This window comes from Ranitomeya variabilis, chromosome 1 (assembly GCF_051348905.1).
Source record: "Ranitomeya variabilis isolate aRanVar5 chromosome 1, aRanVar5.hap1, whole genome shotgun sequence".
In the NCBI taxonomy this organism is placed as follows: Eukaryota; Metazoa; Chordata; class Amphibia; order Anura; family Dendrobatidae; genus Ranitomeya; species Ranitomeya variabilis.
The window spans coordinates 719,570,190-719,584,716 of record NC_135232.1 but is presented as its reverse complement, the minus strand read 5'-3'; the positions used below and the strand labels follow the sequence as shown (position 1 = coordinate 719,584,716).

The window sequence follows — 14,527 nt, the reverse complement described above, 5'->3', positions numbered from 1 at the left end:
GGACACAGCACTGAAAACCAGACAAATCCGCCACCCCTGAAATAATATTCAATCCAATGATCCGCATGTGTCACTGACTATGGCGGCGTGGGTCGCACATCCCATCTACATAAACCTGTTTGTAACCCAATTCTGGTGATCATGGGGGTCTTAGTGATCATACCTCTACCCCCTACCTGTGGATGTGTGAGACATGAAATACCCCTTTAATGCTTGGAAGTATCAGCGAATCACAAGATTCCAGAATAAAGTAAATATTGTTTTCTTATAGAATCTTCATGTAATGAAACATTGTATCAAGTACAACCAGTATAAGCCAGTCCCAGCGATTGCAACAGGAACGAGCAGCTGACCCCATCACAGCAATAAATACAGGGATCCCAGTACTCAGGAAACCGATACCCGATGCTGCTACCACAGTGACAGCGTCAAGAACTCAACCACAGCTCATACACAGCTCAGCTGTCCACATATGTCCAGAGAGCAGCGAGAGCTCGTGGGCTTCCATCCAAGTAGGTGACAATTCTGGATACCTCAACCATAACCATGCATGCACATGATAAGATCCTGAGTGCAGTCACCAATAGAGGGAGCTCCCTGTATACAGAGATACATGATAAGATTCTGTCTGCAGCCACCACTAGGGGGAGCTCCCTGTATACAGAGATACATGATAAGATCCTGTCTGCAGTCACCACTAGGGGGAGCTCCCTGTATACAGAGATACATGAGAAGATCCTGCCTGCAGTCACCACTAGGGAGAGCTCCCTGTATACATAGATACATGATAAGATTCTGTCTGCAGCCACCACTAGAGGGAGCTCCCTGTATACATAGATACATGATAAGATTCTGTCTGCAGCCACCACTAGGGGGAGCTCCCTGTATACAGAGATACATAATAAGATCCTGTCTGCAGTCACCACTAGGGGGAGCTCCCTGTATACAGAGATACATGATAAGATCCTGTCTGCAGCCACCACTAGAGGGAGCTCCCTGTATACATAGATACATGATAAGATTCTGTCTGCAGCCACCACTAGGGGGAGCTTCCTCTATACAGATATACAGTACATGATAATATCCTGTTTGCAGCCACCACTAGGGGGAGCTAGCTGTATACAGAGATATATGATAAGATTATGTCTGCAGCCACTACTAGGGGGAGTTCCCTATATACAGAGATACATGATAAGATTCTGTCTTCAGCCACCACTAGGGGGAGCTCCCTGTATACAGAGATACATGATAAGATTATGTCTGCAGCCACTACTAGGGGGAGTTCCCTATATACAGAGATACATGATAAGATTCTGTCTTCAGCCACCACTAGGGGGAGCTCCCTGTATACAGAGATACATGATAAGATCCTGTGTGCAGTCACCACTAGGGGGAGCTCCCTGTATACAGAGATATATGATAAGATTCTGTCTGCAGCCACCACTAGGGGGAGATCTCTGCATACAGCGATACATAAGATCTTATCTGCAGCCACCACTAGGGGGAGCTCCCTGTATACAGAGATACATGATAAGATTATGTCTGCAGCCACTACTAGGGGGAGTTCCCTATATACAGAGATACATGATAAGATTCTGTCTTCAGCCACCACTAGGGGGAGCTCCCTGTATACAGAGATACATGATAAGATCCTGTGTGCAGTCACCACTAGGGGGAGCTCCCTGTATACAGAGATATATGATAAGATTCTGTCTGCAGCCACCACTAGGGGGAGATCTCTGCATACAGCGATACATAAGATCTTATCTGCAGCCACCACTAGGGGGAGCTCCCTGTATACAGAGATACATGATAAGATTATGTCTGCAGCCACTACTAGGGGGAGTTCCCTATATACAGAGATACATGATAAGATTCTGTCTTCAGCCACCACTAGGGGGAGCTCCCTGTATACAGAGATACATGATAAGATCCTGTCTGTAGCCTCCACTAGGGGGAGCTCCCTGTATACAGAGATACATGATAAGATCCTGTCTGCAGCCACCATTAGGGGGAGCTCTCTGTATACAGAGATACATGATAAGATCCTGTCTGCAGTCACCACTAGGGGGAGCTCCCTGTATACAGAGATACATGAGAAGATCCTGCCTGCAGTCACCACTAGGGAGAGCTCCCTGTATACATAGATACATGATAAGATTCTGTCTGCAGCCACCACTAGAGGGAGCTCCCTGTATACATAGATACATGATAAGATTCTGTCTGCAGCCACCACTAGGGGGAGCTCCCTGTATACAGAGATACATAATAAGATCCTGTCTGCAGTCACCACTAGGGGGAGCTCCCTGTATACAGAGATACATGATAAGATCCTGTCTGCAGCCACCACTAGAGGGAGCTCCCTGTATACATAGATACATGATAAGATTCTGTCTGCAGCCACCACTAGGGGGAGCTTCCTCTATACAGATATACAGTACATGATAATATCCTGTTTGCAGCCACCACTAGGGGGAGCTAGCTGTATACAGAGATATATGATAAGATTCTGTCTGCAGCCACCACTAGGGGGAGATCTCTGCATACAGCGATACATAAGATCTTATCTGCAGCCACCACTAGGGGGAGCTCCCTGTATACAGAGATACATGATAAGATTATGTCTGCAGCCACTACTAGGGGGAGTTCCCTATATACAGAGATACATGATAAGATTCTGTCTTCAGCCACCACTAGGGGGAGCTCCCTGTATACAGAGATACATGATAAGATCCTGTGTGCAGTCACCACTAGGGGGAGCTCCCTGTATACAGAGATATATGATAAGATTCTGTCTGCAGCCACCACTAGGGGGAGATCTCTGCATACAGCGATACATAAGATCTTATCTGCAGCCACCACTAGGGGGAGCTCCCTGTATACAGAGATACATGATAAGATTATGTCTGCAGCCACTACTAGGGGGAGTTCCCTATATACAGAGATACATGATAAGATTCTGTCTTCAGCCACCACTAGGGGGAGCTCCCTGAATACAGAGATACATGATAAGATCCTGTGTGCAGTCACCACTAGGGGGAGCTCCCTGTATACAGAGATACATGATAAGATCCTGTGTGCAGTCACCACTAGGGGGAGCTCCCTGTATACAGAGATACATGATAAGATCCTGTCTGCAGCCACCATTAGGGGGAGCTCCCTGTATACAGAGATACATGATAAGATCCTGTCTGCAGCGACCACTAGGGGGAGCTCCCTGTATACAGAGATACATGATAAGATCCTGTCTGTAGCCTCCACTAGGGGGAGCTCCCTGTATACAGAGATACATGATAAGATCCTGTCTGCAGCCACCATTAGGGGGAGCTCTCTGTATACAGAGATACATGATAAGATCCTGTGTGCAGTCACCACTAGGGGGAGCTCCCTGTATACAGAGATACATGATAAGATTCTGTCTGCAGCCCACCACTAGGGGGAGCTCCCTGTATATAGAGATACATGATAAGATCCTGTCTGCAGCCACCAGTAGGGGGAGCTCCCTGTATAGAGACACATGATAAAATCCTGCCTGCAGTCACCACCAGGGGGAGCTCCCTGTATACAGAGATAATATTCTGTCTGCAGCTACCACTAGGGGGAGCGCCTTGCACACCTAGGTCCCTTGTTGGTTGTAGTCAGTGACTTTATGTGGCTGTGAGTCATTTTGGGAGGGCAGAGATTTTGTTAGAGAGGCAAACAGATTGTTTGGGGGAGGTAGATAGTATATATGGAGAAATGAGGAGAATGATTTAGTAGGGGCTTGGAGACTATATTATGGGGGGGGCAGAGAGAACGTGGCGTTGGCTGTGTGCGGCTGCTCTTACTTCCTCACTGTTTTCCTGCTTCTTTCTGTGCGTTTCATCGTCTCTCGCCTCCGGCATTTCTGCGGGGAGTCTCTTTGTTTGGTCGGCATTAACGGTTTGTTCTTCTTACTGCGGCGGCTGAGGATAAATTATTGGTAAATAATTCAGGAGCCTGAAGGAGAACGCTAAACCGACAATATTATCCCTGTCTCTCCATGTCACCCAAAGATGACAGCGGAAATCTGCAGCTCATTACACAACGTGGCCAGATATCCTAGTACAAGTGACGCCGGCCCAGTATCACCAGCAGGCGACAATGGCCCCGATAACTCGCTGGGCCCCTGGGGAGCCCCAGACCTGCCTTAAAAAAAAAAAAAAAAAAACTATCTGGACATTGGAGAGAATTTGATTACTGGGATCTGATAATGACTGATTAGCAATAGTTCTGGATTCTGAGATTCTAGATGAACAGGCGTCTCCTTACACACGAGCGACCGTGTCTGCTACATTCTGGTGAATGGATCAATGTGACCAGGAGGGGGAGCCGGTGAGCGGAGGCTGCTGTGCAGATGCCATATCAGACTGATAATGAGATTATGAGTCAGTAATGACCGGGAGACACGGGGCCGGTGACTCAGGACCACATTCAACATAACCACCAAAAATAGCCGAATCCAGGGTAAAGTCCGGGGTCAACCTCCTGCAGAAGCCCACAGCCGTCACATATTACCTCAGAAGGGATCATCCTGGCTTTACCCATAAGAGGATAAATTCTAATACAACGTCACGTTTGTAAGTCCTACATCACTATTATCTGTCGTCTAAGGGTACTGTCACACAGTACCATTTTGATCGCTACGACGGTACGATTCGTGACGTTCTAGCGATATCGTTACGATATCGCAGTGTCTGACACGCAGCAGCGATCAGGGATCCTGCTGAGAATCGTACGTCGTAGCAGATCGTGTGGAACTTTCTTTCGTCGCTTGATCACCCGCTGACATCGCTGGATCGTTGTGTGTGACAGCGATCCAGCGATGTGTTCGCTTGTAACCAGGGTAAACATCGGGTAACTAAGCGCAGGGCCGCGCTTAGTAACCCGATGTTTACCCTGGTTACCAGCGTAAACGTTAAAAAAACAAACCGTACATACTTACATTCCGGTGTCTGTCCCCGGCGTCTCAGCTTCTCTCCACTGTGTGAGCGTCTGCCAGCCGGAAAGCGAGCACAGCGGTGACGTCTGACGTCACCGCTGTGCTTGCCGGCTATGGCGCTTACACAGTGGAGAGAAGCAGAACGCCGGGGGACAGACACCGGAATGTAAGTATGTACTGTTTGTTTTTTTAACGTTTACGCTGGTAACCAGGGTAAACATCGGGTTACTAAGCGCGGCCCTGCGCTTAGTTACCCGATGTTTACCCTGGTTACCGGGGACTTCGGCATCGCTCCAGCGCCGTGATTGCAACATGTGACCGCAGTCTACGACGCTGGAGCGATAATCATACGATCGCTGCGACGTCACGGATCGTGCCGTCGTAGCGATCAAAATGGTACTGTGTGACAGTACCCTAAGTCCGGCCTGATACAATCGTCGTTTCTGCTCTGTGTGAACAATGTGACGATTCATCCACAAAACTATCACTTTGTGTCTACTGTTATTTAGATTTAATAATTTCTAGAATAAAAGAAATAAAACAGAAACATGAGGAGTCGGAGGGAAAACATTAATTATTATATAATGGTTATTAATTTAGAGTTACAGATGCATCTCATAAAATTAGAATATCATCAAAAAGTGAATTTCCGTTCTTCAATACAAAAGGTGAATCTCATATTCTATAGAGTCATTACAAACAGAGTGATCTATTTCCCGTGTTTATTTCTGTTAATGTTGATGATTATTACTTACAGCCAACGAAAGCCCAAAAGTCATTATCTCAGTAAATTAGAATACTTTATAAGACCAGCTGGAAAAGTGGAAAAATTATTTTAAAATCCAAAATGTTGGCCTACTGAAATGTATGTTCAGTAAATGCACTCAATACTTGGTCAGGGCTTCTTCTGCATCAATTACTGCATCAATGCGGCGTGGCATGGATGCGATCAGCCTGTGGCACTGCTGAGGTGTTATGGAAGCCCAGGTTGCTTTGATAGCAGCCTTCAGCTCGTCTGCATTGTTGAGTCTGGTGTCTCATCTTCCTCTTGACAATACCCCATAGATTCTCTATAGGGTTAAGGTCAGGCGGCAAGATTTTTGCAGATGGAAATGTCATTCTCCAGCAGGACTTGGCACCTGTCCACACTGCCAAAAGTACCAATACCTGGTTTACAAACAACAGTATCACTGTGCTTGATCAGCCAGCAAACTCACCTGACCTTAATCCTATAGAGAATCTATGGGGTATTGTCAAGAGGAAGATGAGAGACACCAGACCCAACAATGCAGACGAGCTGAAGGCTGCTATCAAAGCAACCTGGGCTTCCATAACACCTCAGCAGTGCCACAGGCTGATCGCCTCCATGCCATGCCGCATTGATGCAGTAATTGATGCAAAAGGAGCCCCGACCAAGTATTGAGTGCATTTACTGAACATACATTTCAGTAGGCCAACATTTTGGATTTTAAAATCATTTTTCAAGCTGGTGTTATAAAGTATTCTAATTTACTGAGATAATGACTTTTGGGTTTTGATTGGAAGAAGCCATAATCATCAACATTAACAGTAATAAACACTTGAAATAGATCACTCTGATTGTAATGACTCTATATAATATATGAGATTCACTTTTTGTATTGAAGAACTGAAATAAATTAACTTTTTGATGATATTCTAATTTTGTGAGATGCACCTGTATTTTCTATTCATAGATTCTGAGCTCTTGAGGTCTGGGTCTTCACTCCTCATGGATTCTGAGCTCTTAAGGTCTGGGTCCTCACTCCTCATGGATTCTGAGCTCTTGTGGTTTTGGTCCTCACTCTTCATGGATTGTGAGCTCTTCTGGTTGGGTCCTCAGCCATCATAGATTGTGAGCTCTTGGGGTCGGAGTCTTCACTCCTCATGGATTGTGAGCTCTTGGGGTCGGAGTACTCACTCGTCTTTTAATTACTGAATTATGTGTCGCTCTGTAATGTCTGTTGTCCAAGTCTCGGCTGAATTGTCAAGTTCTGCGGAATGTGTCGGATCTATAGGAATAACATTATTATTTTGTAACGTTTCTCCATTTATTTTCTTTGTGTTGGGAACTCATCTTATTCACAAAACTCATTTTCCAATATCCTATTAGAAAATGTTGGTCACTTGAGATCTTGATCATTTAGTAGAGATGTAGAGCAGCTACACAGCGGTCTCGCTTCCTGGAGGACCTGTCACGTCCATACTTTGCACCAACCACCCATTGGTTAGAATCAGATCCGTGTAATGCTGCGTCTCTCCTGTGGGGGCGCTGCATGGGAGCTCCCTGAGATTACAGCTGACTGGCCGAGGTAGTAGTCCTCCAGGGAGGCATCTCGCCGGGTCGTTGTATAGGGCCATGTCTTATATCCACGGTTATTAATAATTGACAGTGTCTGTGTGAGAACGGCGCCGCCGACTGTTTATATAATGGATATAATGTAGAAGGACGATTGATCATAGAGACCTCACACTCATTCACGAGGCCTCATAGATTATTCATGGGCGGCTCGGCCTCAGTCCGGGCTCTCTATCTTCGGTGGATATAATATCTAATGTTATGGGAGGTAATGAGGCCGCGTACGATTGTATCAAAGTAACGACACGTCACAGAGGAGAAACCCACCGAGCAGCAGAGTTATGACTTTAATAAAATGGACAAGTCTCCGACACAGCGAGCGGAGGGGCGAGTATAGGATCAAGTGATATAATGGAGCCCGCAATACACTGGAGAGGCACGACATTACTGAGGAAGGAGGCATAAAAGACCGGAGGTACCGGGTGACATTACGGAGGAAGGAGCCACCGGGTGACATCACCGAGGAAGGAGGCATTAGGTGACATTACTGAGGAAGAAGGCATAGGAGGCTGGAGCCACCGGGTGACATCACCCAAGAAGGAGGCACCGGCTGACATCACCCAAGAAGGAGGCACTGGGTGACATCACTGAGGCATAAGACACAAGAGGCATGAGGCACCAGGTAATGCCTAATGACTGGCTCATGCAGTTTATATCATAACCCGTACATTATTTATTAGAATGATGGCCGGACTGTACATGAGATGCTACTTACTGTCCCCCCTATTTCCTCATAGACTGCATTTTGGAGCTGACCCCTCGCTCCTCCTGTATCTGGTGATCTACGTGTTACTTTGTATTGTCTTTATTGTCTGTACATGTCCCTCTTAATTGTACAGCGCTGCAGAATATGTTGGAGCTATAAAAATAAATTAAATAAATTATAGATAGGTGATATCACTGAGGAAGCACAAGAGGCATGAGCCACCCGCTGACATCCTGAAGAAGGAGGCACTAGAACATGATGGTATAATGTGCAATAACAATAACTACATCATGTAAAACAACCACAACAATCATTTGGTGACTCGTACACGTCAATAAATAAATTAGGTGAAGACTAAACGCTACAATGTTTATTTACTCTATAACTAATAGAAAACTTTTGGAAACTGCAAAAATTTGAAAAATACGTTACCCTCACCCTCTTGACCAGAAAAAAAAATACCGTCACATTTTACAAATTCCAGTAAAAAAAATGTATGCGGTGAGAAGTATGAGGCTGCAGAACCGGCAGAGTAATCATCCATCGTACACCGAGGAGCCAACGCCTGTGGATGAGGCTCGGCTCCGTCAGACCCAACATAGTATGTGCACAGCAATATTATATCATAATCTAAAGCGCCATGGAATAAATGGCACTATAACAATAACAAATAATAATACTACATTATATTATAGTCTTGTAATATATAATATCCCGTCATACATTATATCAGGAGATTATTGTATTATTCTAATATATATATATATATATATATATATATATATATATACACGACATGATATAAGAATAATTTAGATTATATTTTTCTGTTATATAAATGATATTTTTAAATTATTGCTGTATGACATTATATATTATATCGATTCTTTATTTCACAATATATTATTTATTCCAAGGTGTTACATTATATGATACATTTTCTATATCTACATTTCCCGACAGCAGAAAACCCCCATAATATATGTACCCCCTAATCCCTCAATCTCTCTGTCCTTTATATCTACCATACGATGAGTAAAGCCCATGGCCCTTTTCCATCGGACCCCTTGGTTGCACTTCTCTTTCGTGGCTTTTGCCTCCTCTCTCCCCCCCGGTTTCCCCCTTATTTTCCCCTCCTATGACTATGACTTGTATGTACAGATCAGGCCTTATGTTTCCTCCATGACACAAGTTATATTTTCGACATCTGCGGATACATTTAGGAATTTGCTCAGCAGAAAATTCACCGTAAGGTCTTCTGCAGATTCCATTGCAGAAACGCTGTGGATTTGTCGAACGTCTCACTCATTACATTAATGGGAATTCTGTAAAATCTCATCTACAATTCTGCTACCATAATACACAGCGGATTTTCTGTCTGGAAAATCTAAATGGAAAATCCGCGACTTCTACCACCCTGGTGCACATATCCTGACCGTCATTACAGGGGAAGAAATCTGTCTATGTAGGAAATAAACTAATACAATGTACTGTACATTTATATAGTTGTGTTTTAATTGTTTTTATAAATATTTATTCACTTTATTTATTTTTGTTAAAAAATAAAGTTGTAAATAAGACTTTTTCTTTGTCATAATTCAGTTAATTTACTTTGTATCACTTCTCTCATTGACTTTTATCAGAACTGGAGTAGAAGGAGCATCAGCCACTTCCCAGCACTGGATCCAGCTCCATATGAAGAGTTACAATGTGACACTGCAGGTTCTGGATGTGACCCTGCAGGTTCTGGATGTGACCCTGTAGGTTCTAGATGTGACCCTGTAGGTTATGGATGTGACCCTGTAGGTTATGGATGTGACCCTGTAGGCTCTGGATGTGACCCTGTAGGCTCTGGATGTGACCCTGCAGGCTCTGGATGTGACACTGCAGGTTCTGGATGTGACCCTGTAGGCTCTGGATGTGACCCTGTAGGTTATGGATGTGACCCTGTAGGCTCTGGATGTGACCCTGTAGGCTCTGGATGTGACCCTGTAGGTTATGGATGTGACCCTGTAGGCTCTGGATGTGACCCTGTAGGCTCTGGATGTGACCCTGTAGGCTCTGGATGTGACCCTGTAGGCTCTGGATGTGACCCTGTAGGCTCTGGATGTGACCCTGTAGGCTCTGGATGTGATCCTGTAGGCTCTGGATGTGACCCTGTAGGCTCTGGATGTGACCCTGTAGGCTCTGGATGTGACCCTGTAGGCTCTGGATGTGACCCTGTAGGCTCTGGATGTGACCCTGTAGGCTCTGGATGTGACCCTGTAGGCTCTGGATGTGATCCTGTAGGCTCTGGATGTGATCCTGTAGGCTCTGGATGTGATCCTGTAGGCTCTGGATGTGATCCTGTGGGTTCTGGATGTGATCCTGTGGGTTCTGGATGTGATCCTGTAGGTTCTGGATGTGACCCTGTAGGTTCTGGATGTGACCCTGCAGGTTCTGGATGTGACCCTGTAGGTTGTGGATGTGACCGTGTCCGTGTAGGTTGTGGATGTGACCCTGTGGGTTGTGGATGTGACCCTGTGGGTTGTGGATGTGACCCTGTGGGTTGTGGATGTGACCCTGTGGGTTCTGGATGTGACAGTGTATCTCCTGTCATGTTACATAGTATACAGCCCGCAGTAATGATCCCATATACATCCCGCACCGGCAGGGAGAGGGATGATAAGAATAATGGGGAGGATGATAAAACACAACATATTTGTATTACTAATATTCTTGTTGTATTTTCTCTTACTGTTGCACATGACATAATAATTGCTTCTCTCCGTCTCCAGCCAGGAAACATTCCCATTACCCTCCACATTTTCCTGCAGCTAAACAATAATGCAAGTTCTAAATTCTTACAATTTGGAGAATAAATTTGCCGTTTTCTCCCTTCCTGCCACCACAGAACTGACGTATTATATTAAAGCGGGCATGTAAAGTTACAGCCGGTGCCTGCCATTATATTCTCCATTTATAATGTGCAATTTGTCCAGGTTTATAGAGGAAATAAATCCTGCTTCCCCTGAGCTGGGAGAGAGGAGTTGGCTGTGCAGAAAGCCTGGCTCATGGCTCCCCACTAACAATGGCTGCACAGTTCTTACAGATAGAGGTCAGTAATGAACTGAATGTGAATCAACTCAGCACAAACTGCTCAGTCAGGGGGGGACCAGGATGGAAAGGGTGCAGGTCTGGGGTCACCCGGTGGTGCCATGTAGGGTGCCATCAGGCGGAGGAGCAGAGGCCATATGACCAGATCCATCCAGCACTGCACTGGGTGATGGTCACTTCTAGATGACACAAGTCATCAGGCCCCCCAAATCTCCAGGGAGCGGCAGTGTCAGTAAGGAAGCTGCACTTGATATAAGATGATCCTCCCAGACATCAGCCTCCGTCTCCGCCGCTCGTCACAGACTCATCCTGTCTATGGGGATCAGAGCTGGATTTCATGGTTACAGTTCATCACTACATTCACAGTTATTCATGGACTACAACCCCTATTATCCACAACAAGAGGAAACACTAGAAGCCAGGGCCACATCTTTCCTCATCCATTTACAGGACTGCTCAGATTTTCGCCAATTCCTCCCTCATCTGCAGGATTCACTGATCCCGTACCCCCAATCTCCAGGAATGCGATGTGCTGCATCTGCCTGCCTCTGTCTGGGTGACCTGTTAACCGCTTCTTGCCCCCTCACCTGTGTGCTCACCCCAGGAATCCAGGCTTAGCGCAGATAATATGGATTAAGTGTTCGCCTGGAGATGGAGGCTGCTCCTGCCCTGAGCCTCATAACCCATAATAGCCTCATCTAGTCAATTTGTACCACTTAGTCATAATGGAAGAATTGCCTTCAACCCCATCAGTTAATGAGCCTGCTGTCACCGAGTATAAAGACCCATATGCTGCTCCATTCTGGAGAGGCTCCATGCCCAAATCCTGCCACAGCTCGGACAGGAGGCAGCCCTGGCACCACAGGGTCCTGCACGGCGTCACCACAGGGTCCTGCACGGTGGCACCATAGGGTCCTGCACGGTGGCACCATAGGGTCCTGCACGGTGGCACCATAGGGTCCTGCACGGTGGCACCACAGGGTCCTGCACGGTGGCACCATAGGGTCCTGCACGGTGGCACCATAGGGTCCTGCACGGTGGCACCACAGGGTCCTGCACGGTGGCACCACAGGGTCCTGCACGGTGGCACCATAGGGTCCTGCTCGGTGGCACCATCACTGCAATAACGTGGTCAGGTGAGGACTTAGTCACTGCACTATATGAGCAGGAGTTCACCCTGTTATATGGGATCTTGTCACATGCCATAAACCTGACATGTCAGCACCGAGTGACACACACAGGAGGAGCAGGCAGCAGAGGGTTAATGGGGGGAGCAGCCACACAGTGAAGGTGTGATGCCAGGATCCAGGGTGGGTTCTGGGGTCTCTCAGCCCACTTCATCATACTGGACCCAAGTCCCCCGGTAGTTATTACAGTCCATGGTGTAGAGCCTGGTGCCCTCTTTTTCGGGGGGCGATCAGTGGTAGAGCCCCCAGCAGTTCTCTGAGGTGACAGTGACCCCCCACCAATGATAACTGAACCCTTAATGTGATAATAATCGATTTCCCACCAGTGCAGGAATGAGACTGGAGATCCCCTGATCCCCCTCTATAAAGATCGGATCCCTCCACATGATCCCAAATAACTCATCCCCGTCACCAGCCCCTGGAGATCTGATGCTCCTTCTCCCTTCCCTGAATAACTGATCCCCACAGATCCCTCTCCAGAGACCTGCTCCCTTGTAGCGTCTTTCCCCCAGATCTCGTACATGTTGTTCCTACATCAGATATAATCTATGGATCATATAAGATCGATCGCAGATGAACATTACATCGCAGATGAACCCCCGCACTGATCGCCCACAGACCCCCGATCACAGGTACACGGGTCTATACACAAAACACGCGAGCTCCACAGTCTCCACAAACTGTGCTGCTTCCACCGATCAGATCGCCGACCAGTTATCTCCTACGTCCAACAGATCGACACAGACCCCCAGGGGAAGACCCCCATATATCGGCATCGCTCCATATCCCACTAGCACCTGGGATAGATATCAGTCTCTGTCACTGGTCACCTATGGATGCTGTCAGCCTGGGACACATCTGCCTATAGACGAGGGCGACGACTGACAGCTATACACAGTGACAGCTATACACAGTGGCCCCTATAGAAAGTGGCTCCTATAGAAAGTGGCTCCTATAGAAAGGGACTGCTATACGTTGTGGCCCCTGTAGACGGTGGGCGCAGCTGCCCGGCGCCTCTTACCTGGGGGGGTCTCGCTCTCCTCTCCGACTTCTCATCCTGAAGCCCCTCTGAATCTTTCTTTTCTGCATCCAAAATATTCTAGAATCCAATGAAACTTTGGGTTTCGGCTCCTGCAGCCGCTCAGGGGCTCAATCCAATATCGCGGGGTTCAGCGCCGGGCCAGCGGCGGGGGGTCAGTGCCCGGTGCCCCGCGGACTCCTGCAGCCTCCCCCGGGGGGTGTCCAGCGCGATCCGAGCCCCCTCAGGAGAGTGAAGCATCTTCCACCTTGCGCCTGGTGTCCGAGCTGCACATCCCGGGGTCCTGGCTCCTCGGAGGGGTCACTGCTCCCCAATATCACAGTAATCCCTCGGTAAGTGTCGGTGCTCCCCGGGTCCCGTGCGCCAGATGCGGAGTGGTGTGCGCCAGATGCGGAGTGGTGTGCGCCCCGGCCGCCGTCGTGCAGAGCTCCGCACAGGGGATGTGAGCGCAGCAGCCGCCTGTCCTCACTGCTCAGTGTGAGCGCAGCGCAGCTCTGCCTCCTGCTCCTGATCCTGCCTCCTGCTCCTGATCCTGCCTCCAGCTCCTGATCCTGCCTCCAGCTCCTGATCCTGCCTCCTGCTCCCAGCACTGCAGACATTAAAAGATCCTGGGAGGAGTCATGCAAATGAGCTCCGGCAACGTTTTATTGGGGTCCTGTCTGGCCCCTCATGTAGGCAGCAGTGTGATCAGAGATGCACTGAGCAGAGGCTGCACATGGCAGGCAGCTCTGTCCCCAGCCGGGCTTGTTCCCTGCACCCCACCAGCTCCTCCTCTCTCCTCCAGACATCACCCACATTTTTAGGCAGCGGAGACTCAGACAGCAGCAGACTGAGCCACAAGTCCAACTGAAACCACTGCTGATTAACCCATGGCATGCCAGTCCTGCATGCCGCACCCGAACCTGCACCAGTGGGGTAGGAAGAGGCTTAACCCCTTCCCATCTGTATGAAGGTTATTGCTGAACCTTAAAGATAACAATCCGACCCGCATAAATGGGGTTAACCAGATGCCAGGAGGAAAGGGAGCTGCTGCCATGGATAAAACTGTCTGAGCTGTGGGCTGTACATTGGGGCCCCGTGGCCCCAGGCTGGTGACTGGAGGGACTCTGCCCAGTGCTGGCATGTGGGTGATTTCTGCTCCGGAGTCTCAGCTTCTCTCCTC

At 47.7% G+C, this 14,527-nt stretch overlaps 1 protein-coding gene across 1 annotated transcript in view; it reads right to left on the bottom strand.

Annotated features, from left to right (window-relative positions):
- Positions 1–13,963, bottom strand: part of FLRT2 (fibronectin leucine rich transmembrane protein 2) — a 50,901-nt gene extending 36,938 nt beyond the window's left edge. The window contains exon 1 of the mRNA XM_077267567.1: positions 13,348–13,963. The gene's annotated coding sequence lies outside the window, so the exon portion shown is untranslated. The remainder of the gene's footprint in view (positions 1–13,347) is intronic.
- Positions 13,964–14,527: the final 564 nt, after the last annotated feature.